This window comes from Nelumbo lutea, chromosome 4 (assembly GCF_056320005.1).
Source record: "Nelumbo lutea isolate HS-2025 chromosome 4, American lotus-T2T, whole genome shotgun sequence".
Classification (NCBI taxonomy): domain Eukaryota; kingdom Viridiplantae; phylum Streptophyta; class Magnoliopsida; order Proteales; family Nelumbonaceae; genus Nelumbo; species Nelumbo lutea.
The window spans coordinates 91,563,630-91,574,990 of NC_142687.1; the positions used below are offsets into that span (position 1 = coordinate 91,563,630).

The 11,361-nt window shown below is 35.0% G+C and overlaps 1 long non-coding RNA gene across 1 annotated transcript; it reads right to left on the reverse strand.

The window, feature by feature from the left end:
* Positions 1-5,927: 5,927 nt before the first annotated feature.
* On the reverse strand, positions 5,928-7,964 carry LOC148861780 (uncharacterized). The gene is made up of 3 exons (XR_016094952.1): positions 7,814-7,964; positions 7,562-7,638; positions 5,928-6,224 (listed from the first exon to the last, which is right to left on the reverse strand). It is a non-coding gene; the product is annotated as an uncharacterized LOC148861780 (long non-coding RNA).
* Between the last annotated feature and the right edge of the window lie 3,397 nt (positions 7,965-11,361).

Genomic DNA, 11,361 nt, shown 5'->3' on the forward strand with positions numbered 1-11,361 from the left:
CAACCCGAAACCGACCGATGCTGAAGAAAATCCGACTGACTCGGATTGGGTGGGTCCGGGTTGGTTGGTTTGGGTCTTCTTATGAACAGCCCTAGTTAGCAATAAGCCTGCTTCCCTCCACTTCGTAAGGAACCAAATAGTAATGACCACAATGCCATGTAGACATATCTCGGAAGCAATGGACGAATGTGCACCAACACCCTGAACGTGTCAGACACGTCACAACTAGGTCTCAATGACTATATAAGGGTGACTCTTCACCCTCACCCTCAAGTGGTACACTCACTTATTGGCACACTTGGACTGCATTTGGCATTTCTTATTTTAAGACTTTATCTCTTTTTTACAGTTTAAAACTCAATGTTTAAGGAAGTAAGTCCTTAAAATAAGGAATACTCACTTGCTCTGATTTCCTGCTCAATCCTCTATCACCTCATTAACTCGGTACTCACTTGACCGTCTGGATTCCTTGTTCGGGACACCCCTAGCCTAGAGTAATGGTTGCTCAATGAATCTGTATTAATAAGTGAACCTATCGTGAACAAAGGCACATTGTTTACTGAACTAAATTGATTGGGTACAATGCTATTTCAAAGGTTGGGTAGAATGTTACCTGATCTAGATGCCACAAGCATTGCTCCCTAATTGGTGTAACATGCCCGATAATTCAATCAAAATCAAACTCTAGGCTAAATATGGTGTAGTCCCAAATTGTAAGAATTTGTTCATAGTCAATAGTCTGATAATCAATGTGCACTTCAATTTTCTAGTTGAATGCAAATGTTGATCACTCAAAAGGTTTGCATCTTTGCTAAAAAAAATCGGAAATAGAATAGAGAAAAAAGGTCTCCTTTCAGCCTTGGTCAAACTAGGATTTGGAAGAACAATTCTTGATGAGAATGTGTCTCTTAATTCTCCTACACTCTATCTTATATAGAGTTGGATTCCTAAAGTCCTTAAAGGAGTTTCCCAATCGAATGTCTAACTGAATTATATGCCTTCTAATTAGGGAATGGTCTTAATTAAATTAGGATCAAGAGAATAAATATCTTTCTTAATTCGACTCATAATATCCAACTATCTAACTTTGTAGTCAAACTAAGCAGGATGACTAGTCAAACTAGTCTTATTGAAAACAAATAGAACCTCTTAAATAACCTTTCTATTTCACACCATTGATTACTCCATTTGTCCACAATCTTGTATGGTGTGGGACCCACTAACCTCTAAGTTAAACCACATGGATTTGACCCATATATTTAAACATATGAGTGGAATTCACTAGTGTGACCTAGCGAACCACCCCCCATTTAATTGGACTTAAAAAGTGGCCCAACACTTTAATATATGCGGAGTTTGTGCTTCAAACATCCTATGAACCCAAGCCTTGTGGTTTAACTTGAGAAAAGTGCCCATCAAGTTTTAGCTTAGGTAGACACTTGCTCTCAACATCTAAGCCAATAATATTAATACACTATCCACAAGGAAAGACATCTTCCTTGACTACAAGATATAATGTCACATTCTCTATTTAAATGGATTCTGAGATTATGAATTTTTGCAAACCCTTTTATAAAATTAATTATTTACATATATAAATACATTTTGTAAACTAATATCAGAACAAGTTGAAATCCTTTGTTGACAGTTTTAGGTTTCTATTAGAGAGAGTATAAGCCATGATGTTTTGTTTGTGTGACAAAGTGGCCCATCCTATCACAATGATCACCTATTCAAGTGCTACTCCAAATTGCTCTAACATCCCTATGTATTTGACTCTAAGTGGATCTCATTGGTTGATATATCAAAAGCAGCATAGTTAAATGCTCAATAAAATATCATTATCAAATTTGAAGTCAAGTGTAACTTTCCAGCTTTTCCCATATGTCTCCAACATTTAATTCATAATTGGATATATTACATATTCTGTTTTTCACTAAACACCTATTCATTGTACTTAAGATCTAACCCTAGCATGCAGTTGAGACAAACTACTCCACCAAACCTTGACATGATGAACTCTCTAAATATATAAAATGGTTGAGAACATTCTAAATTAACATTAGTCTCCTAAATGTCTAGCTTAAGAGATAAATCATAAAAATATACTATAACACACATAAAATAACAATATTCAGATTTCATTTAATAACAAATACCATATTATATTAGTCTGGTTGAAACTAAAGGCACACACTGTCTAACAAATAATTGTTAATATTACAATTTCCCATTTCGATAATTTTTGGTATATATGGTAAAGTTACTTCATTAAGATCATTAGATGACAAGAAAACTTCATCTAAGCATGAAGGCGTTGTGTCTTGCTCTCTTTTAAACTAACCAAGATGAGACAATGATGACAACGATGATGTGTTGAGTTAACCATTAGCTTTTGTTGTTAAACCGTGCTCTTTTTACACATAGCTTTTGGTTCAAATGCAGATTCTCTCTCTCTCTCTCTCTCTCTCTCTCTCTCTCTCTCTCTCTCTCTCTCTCTCTCTCTCTATATATATATATATATATATATATATATATATATATATATATAGGATTTTAATAAAATATAAAATGCACTTGATATAGTACAATGGCTCAAAGAGCATCACTGAGGGATGGCCTATTTGTGTTAAGTGAGGCCACCTCATAGAGTATATTTAAATTGTTTTGAAAACCATAGGGTATATTTAAGTAGTTTAGTAAAACCACAACATATATTAAAGTAATTTACCCTAAAAACTAAACCCTTATTTTTCCTATGGTGCATGATTTTTATATTAAAGTGTATTTGTAGTTCTTTCGTAACTTGCTTCTAACCAAACTGACAAATATGTTAGAAAAAAAAAAAAGAAAAATTCTCTATCCACTGAATTTTTATAGAGTTTAGCATTGTAAATTTTCAAGTGGACATAATAAAGATAGGGCTCCAAAAGTATCAATTTCGGTTGACCTGATTCTATTCAATTTAAACAAATATGCTTATATAGGCTTAAAATGTATGTTATATGGGAAAAATCAATGCTGCTGGAAAGACATGATACCAAAAAAATCTATGACCAATCAAATCACTCTATGAATTTTGTTAAATACCATTTGATTGCTTGCCGATGATTGGTTACAAGTTTTTTCTGGTATCATTGTCGAACCCCTGTTACATATGTTAGAAAAATTGGTTTAGATATTGTATTTTTTATTAAAGAATCACTGGTTCAAGTTTCATTCGGCCATTGCCTGGGTAGCCAAGGATTGTTGTCGCATTACCATGACTATTCAGAGTTTTAAGATACAAAAGGACCTCTATAAGAATTTAGAAAAAAAAAACATACTTGACTAACTTCTGTATATTATAGTTTAAATGTCACAGTTTTAATTCAACCTTTTAACAAGTTGCTTCAACCCAAGTGTATTTGCCTTGGGGCTTTTCAAAAGTGAAAAAAAAGTTGAGCTATATATAGGGCTGGCATCTTAACAAGTGGACCTAGTAAATAGTAATGATCGTATTATAATTGGAACGAGCTATTCTGATTTCAACTGTTTAGTTGGGCGGAATCAAAATCATATTCCCATTCCTGGCACCCCCCATTTGAGAGAATGTCCACTCTCTGTCCCTTCTTTGGGAATGAAATCAAATTTCTATTGATTTCCGTTTACATTTCCATTCATGTCTGAACCAAATAGATTATGGGAATAGGTCATTCCGATTCCAACTCCAACTACGAACCAAATAGGCACTTATTGTTGGATCTTCATGATTAATTGTTTGTCTCCAGAATTGCATGCATTCAAAATATATGCATTAATGAGGAATCCACGTCTTTCTTATTACTGTCTACATTTTATTGCAGTTGTTGGGTGGGGTAGGGGTTGTGCAGTCACAGTTCATTCTCGTATCATATAGAACTAGCAGGTAAACCCTTGCAATGCATGGGGTTAGAATGGAAGACTTGTTAGGTTTGTGTTAGCACTTTTGGGTTTTTGCATCAGTTTGGTTCCAATCTGAGGAGAGAATGACCTTATATTTCCCCATCTGATTTATACCCCTTACTCTACTTAGTGGCAAGTGGCGGTCCTATACTCAGAAGTCTGAGGGGCTAGTCTAGGTTGCATATCAGAAAACGGGAAAGGAAGGGAGGAAGAAGAAGTGGCTGGACCCCCAAAGGGGCTGACTACGTACCCTCCGGCAAGGGATCATGCCACTATAGTTTTCTAGAGTTGGAATTTTGACAATGACATGAAGGGTGATGGATGGCTGCATGAGAAGCAAAAAGAGGGAGAAACGGGAGAAATGGCGGTTTCGGGAGAGAGAAGTCCAAAGGTCCTTTGAACTGGATGGAGAACATCTGTTTATAGGTTTTGGGGCCATAATCCAGAAACTTCTTAGGTTGTAATCCTTTTCCCATTTTACCCTCTTGTTCTGGAATGTTCTCCTTTTTTATGTATTTAAAACATGTGATTAAATCACTTTCTAGATTTCTTCTGTTAGTTATTATTTCTTGTTTTACCATTTTATTCTAGAACAATCTTTGTTTAGTCATTTAAGCCACATGTTTATTTTCAATCTAAGATTATTCTTACTCACACTAAAGTGCTCAATACTTGAACTTGAACTTTATTATTGCTATGAAGGACCGGTTTGACCCAAGTTTAGTTTTGGGTAAACTGGATTTATGTATTTTGTTTATACCACCCTCTTACACTACTAAGAGAGTAAAAAATGAGTTAGAATGGATTTTAAAGGAAAGAACGGGTTTAGTGGGAAATGAGTGAGAAATATAAACCCACATATGTGAGAAATGAAAAGAAAAGGAGATCTGTTTGACCTCTCTGGTGAGAGGATTTTTAAAAATGTAGTTTTAAGGGAAAAAGTGAAGTAATAGTTATTCATCAAAGTTTATATATATATATATATATATATATATATTAAATCAACTACTTAGCATGAGAACCAATTGATATTGGCTTCAGTTTAGATGATAGATTCTTTGGCTAGTTGTAGTAGAGACTTGGATCAAATCCCATTCACCAAGGTTATTGACGGTGGGGGCGGGGTTAAGGGTTTAGGGGATGAATTACTCCTCGTTGTAGTTCTATAAAGCCAAATATTGTTCTTAGCATGAGATCAATAACCAAATTAAAAAACAATTTCAAAGTTGAATCAACAAAAATAACCAAAGGCTCATGTTAGGTGCTTTCATACTACATTTTATTGTTGAACCAAAAGAATCTAGGAAACAAATCTATGTTAAATGAATAAAAAATAGGGAAAACCTGATAACCTATGGAAAGGAGAAGTGGTTTCTTTATACTTCTATATAAGAAGAAAATTGGTTCACCCGTACTGGTGGGCGAATTTGGGTTTTATCATTATTTTGGGTCAAAGCTAGGTTTATATTCAGGTTAGTCCTTAACCTAACTCCATCCATGAAGAATGGTCTTATTCGATATAACGAAAACCCATGAGGGTTTTAATTTTGCTTCATTATATTTTTAATGTTTTCATTCAAAAATAAATATGCACATGCACAAGAAATGAAAGCAGGAGAAGGTACATGTGATCTTTGTGGTTAGACCTGTTCATGGGCCGGGCTCGGGCCGGGCTTTTAGTGTTCATTAACGAAAAAATAATTGGCCCGAGCCCGAGCCCGAAGCCTGACCTAATAAAAGAAATTAAAAATTTTCCCTACATTATCTATTTTAATTCAGATGTTTTTTCCCCTATTTAAATAAACACAATCTTACATTATCACAAAACCCATTTTAATTTCATTCTTTTTTTCTTACAATCAAGTGAATCAACAACCTTCTTTAAGGTTGTATAATATATTCTCTATTGTTTGGTTGTTTCTATACAACCAAGACAAACCTGAAATAAAACACATAAGAGGCTTAAGAGAAAATCATATAGGTTCATATTCCTACAAATAGCATTACACACTAAAACTAAATTCATATAACTTCAAGTTCATGTTCCTCCAAAGTCGTAAAAAAATAATCTGAATAAGACAAACAAAATCCATAAAACATGTTCTCCATCCATTATTGAATTCAACAAGATGGAATATTCCAATTCTCAAGTTCCAAGCCATTCTAAAAAATAAAATAAAAGATTCCATTGCCCATATGACCATATCAAATAAAACATGTTCTAGGCTTCTAGCCATCTCCACTCATTCTTGAATTCACCAACAAGATTGAACATTCCAACTTCCAAGTTCCAAGCCATCCTACAAAAGAAAATAAGAGATAAATTCAGTACTCATGTCACATATGCATTGTGATAAAGATGATGTACAAATAGTAAAAGCCAACATTTCCTTCATATTGGGCCAACACCTGCTACCCACCCATACACTGCATTTTTGGGAAATAAACTATCAATACATTTGCTCCCTTCCCACCCCTTTTCTTGCAGGAGAATCAGCCACACAATTGGCTGATCTTGGTACCCATCTATAGTTAATTCTCAAATCTCTAGTCATCATTTTAATGTTTCTCATTGCATGTCTATACTGCCATGAACCTCCATGATCATTTCCTAATCAACCAACAACTACTTGAGAATAGATGGCGGGTGCTGTTCACAGTCGATCAGTATTCTGAATTGACGTAGTTTCAACAGGAAAACCAAAAAGAAATAAGGGAAAAACAGAAGATGCATTTTCTCAATGTTCGCAACTGGTACTAACAGAATATATTATCTCCAACAATTATAATACATAAATCTCCAACAGTTATAACAGAATATATTATCTCTAACAGATTTTAAACAATACGGTGGTGTTTAAAATCAATACGGTTTTCTGATAAGCGTATGAAGTATGAACAGGTCTAAACAGAATATATGGTACTAAGTCCCAAGTGTTTCCTGAATGAAGATTTTCAGTTATTCTACAACACCACTAATGGTGATCCCCAGCTGATGATGTACTCCGATTCCGATGATACACCAATTTTTAACATATCTCTGCATGGGCAAGTGTTGACCACCATGTGGGCGGCTTCCGAATGTTATGTGGGTGAGGGCAATGACCTGGTAGTGATACTAGTGAATAGCCCTAACTGGGAACTTCCAGAAGCGGACACCAGAAACGGATTCATGACTGTCGGTTGCGACACCTCTGGAACTTTGTATGACTACAATGGCGAGGCATTCTACATGGGTTGCAGATCAGGTTGCCTGAACGATACGAAAGTGACGGGGTTATCATGCGACGATGGCCTTGGATGCTGCCAGACCACCATACCCAAGGGCATCACTGATTTTCATATATACACAGGAAGCGTTTACAACTTCTCCTACACATGGAATATCAGCAGATGCGGGTATGTCTTTCTATGTGACAAGGATTTGATGGCCTCACAAGTTTCACGCCTTTGGAGCATGAGAAACGAAATGAAATATCTCGAAAATGTTGGCATCCAAACTCCAATAATACTGGATTGGACAATTCGAAACAAGACTTGCGAGGACGCACGAGGAATGGAAGATAATATTGTCTGTGGCACTACTAACAGAATTTGCAGAATATATGGTACTAATAAAATGGTAAAGAGGACTCACCGCCGCTGCCGGTGATTGTATTCGCCGGAGAGTTCATGGTGAGTCGGTGACTGTGGTCTGTGAGCTGCGAGCCTGACCTGCGATTTTGACAATGTTCACTTGATCAGTTTGCATCTGGGGGGGAGAGAGAGAGAGAGAGAGAGAGAGAGAGAGAGAGAGAGAGAGAGAGAGAGAGAGAGAGAGAGAGAGAGAGAGAGAGAGAGAGAGAGAGAGAGAGAGAGAGAGAGAGAGAGAGAGAGAGAGAGAGCTCACCGCCGCCATCGGATTTGTTGCGCAGGTGAATGTTCGCCGCCTCGCCGGTTTTGGCTGTCTGAGAGTGTGAGGATGAAGGGTTCGGCTGTGTTGGATGTGGAGATCGGAGATGAAGGGTTCGGCTGGAAAAAGGAATGGAAAGAGGCGAAGAGGTCTCGAATAGGGTTTTTACATAGTTTTAAGTTTTAACTATGGGTTGGGCCGGGCCGGGCTCGGGCCGGGCTATTTTGGCAAATCCCGAGCCCGGCTCAAATTTATTGCGGGCCGGGCTTTTTGGCTCGAGGTTAAGCCCGTGGGCCCATATACTTGTTCAAGCCCGTTCGGGAGCCGGGCCGGGCCGCCCGGCCCATGAACAGGTCTATTTGTGGTATGAGGACCCCTAACCTCCCCTATTTCCTTTTTCTATTAATAGAAAACCCATGCAATGCATGAGTATGCTTTTCTCGTCACAAGGTTTGGCAAGAGTTTATGCTTTTCTCATCTCTCTCTTTCTTAGTTCACTTCTAGTTAAAGTGGATACTAGGTTTATATTCTTTTGACAGAATGGTTGATTGGTTGTAGAATAAAAGCAGAGAAATAATATGGACCTAAAATATAAAGTTTTGCACTCTACATATTTGCATTTATACTCTTCCAAAATATAAGGTTGTAGAATAACGACAAGCAATCCTTTAACCTTGAGAGCAAAGACATGGATAAGAAAATATTAACTAAAATAACTAAAAAAACCATCATTAAAATATATACCAAAAGAACTAAACCATTAGATAGAGTAATCAACTTATACATGTGCCCCAAAAAGACATCAAGACCTTTTGCAAGGGTGTTCACAACTAGAAATAACCCTGGACCACAAGTCCATGACCACCAGGGAGTAGTACTTCATGTATTAAGAAATCAAAGAAAACTCAAATGTGCATTGGAGCTGTCATGAAAATTTTGAGAGCTCTGAATAACCTACTGCTTAGGACCAACACAGGAGTGGTCCCCGTAATTTAAAGTGTCAAGGATTAAAAACTATGGACCTAAGTAGTACTTACTTCCAGAAGGAAAACTCCAACAACTTTATTTGTCATTCAAAAAGCCAACAATCATTTTGATATATATAATTTTGAGCAACATTGGTTAGAATAACAAAACCAACTCATAATGCAAGGTAACCCAGATTGTAACCATATATAACAATCTGGATTAATAGAATTGATGAAACTTTTTTTTTTTTTTTTTTCATGCACGTGGTAAATTTTTATGAAGAGAATGATTAGGTTGTAACTTGGCGGGTTGGGTGGAACCTTCAACCCAGGCCCAATCCCAAAGCTGCAAACCTTGGGCTCCGGCCTGGCCCTTAAGGTTAAGCCCAAATTTATCAAACTAAGCCCAATTTGAGCTTAACCCAATACAAATTGGGTAAGGCTTGGGCTGGGGCTCGTCGGGTTAGTTGGGCTTGGCCTTGGGTTGGGTTAGACCTGAGTTTTTTGGCCTAGGCCCAACTTGTAGCCCAAAAAACACTGGCCTAACCCATGTAAAAACTCAAGTTGGGCATAGGTTGGACCTGCCCAAGCTGCACCTCTAATGGTGATAGAAAACAATATGGTTCCAAAAGTTTCTACATTTTTTTAATATTTATATGTTTATAAAATTATTCTTATTTGTCACACTTATTTTATTTAATACAATGAATAAATGATATTAGAGAAGTGCCCAATGTTTTTTACAATTTGTTTGGTATTTTTTATACTTTTGTGTATTTATATATTTTTAAATTATTATTATTATTATTATTATTATTATTATTATTATTATTATTTAACTATGACATCAAGGATTGACACATTATGTTGATTCACCACCAAATAGAAAAACAACTCCACTTTTTAGTTGATTTTAAATTTGTATTTTATTTCTATCATCAATAAAAAACAAATTGTTCTTTGTCATACTTATTTTTCTTTAATATGGTTAATAAATATAGGATTCAATGAAAAGAACAGAGTTGATACCCTAAATATAAGACTTAATGAGAGGGAACTAATGAGGAGTAATATAGTATTTAAATTACATTTTGTGACCTCACAATGAGAGGGACCAAATTCAAAAATAAGGGTGTTTTAGTCAAGAATATGAGTCAATAAATGTTAATAAGAGTTAATGCCTTAAAGATAAGACTTAATGAGAGGGATTTGAATGAGGAGAAAAGTGGTTGTTCAAATTACATTTTTATCCTTTTAATTAGAGAGTGACCAAATTCATAAATTGGGGTATTTTAGTCAAACAAAAAGTTTCATACTCTCATTCATAGTTTTAATAATAATATATATTTCATGCCTTTTTCCTAAATAAAGTTATAGTCTAGAAATGGTTTCATCCATAAAAAAAAGACTTCTAATGGTAGTATATATTTCATTCTCTTATATAAGATGACTTTTCAAATCATCTTTTTGTATTATTAAGAGCATAAAAAAAAAAGAACTTCGCCAATAAGCATAGCAAATGAGACAAATGAGACATAGAAAAAGTGAGAGAGAGAGAGAGAGAGAGGTGAATAAAAAATTTGTTGGGGCACTTATGTTGTTAAAAGTTAATAACACTCCCTTGTAATTAATAACTAAAAGAGACCCGTGCAATGCACATGATTTGTAAAGTGAAAGCTAAATAATAAAAAGTGTCATTTACTAAAACAACCCCTATAGTTTCATGGATTTACTAAAATCTATTCTATAGTTTGTATTTTAATAAAGGGTTAGACTATGATATGGGAAAGATATGATATCTGAAAAACTTCTCACTAGTTAATTGGGATCATAAATATGATAGCCAATCAGGTGTCATTTATCAAAATTTATGGGGGGGTTTTGATTGGTCAAAACTCTTCCGATACTATATTTTTCTTGCATCATAGATTTTTCCTTTACTAAAATACTACTTATAATTTGCAATGATTTAATCAATCTTTCATTAGATGACAGTGGAAAATGATGGTGTTGACTCTAGTGTTCATTTAAATAAATTTAATCAAAAGAAAATAAAAATAAAAATATCATTTCTGTCCCCTAATAAGACATGGACAACCACTCTATTGGATATATTTGGTCAATTTTGTTCTGTACAAAACAATCACTCATTGAATATATTTGGTCAATTTTGTTCTGCACAAAAAAGTGTTAAGGGTATTTTTGGAATAAAAAATCATGGGCCTGATGGCAAAACAAACACTCCTTAATGAAAGTTTGATTAAGTAAATAAGTTGTAAAATATATGGGATATTTTAGTAAAATGAAAACTATTAGGTAGGTTTAATTAAATATGTAAAACTATAACGTGTGTTCTAGTAAATGACTCTAAAAGAAACAGACAATAGTATACAATTGTCTTACATTTTCAACTTTTAAATAATTAATAATTATTCATATTTTATATACTACTTTTAATAATTTTTTATAATAAAAAAATAACAATAATTAATTTCAATTAGGTTTATTCGTCAAACTAATGAAACCAACCAACTCTATCAAGTCGACCTGAGTTGGTTGGTTTTCTAGTATTTTAGG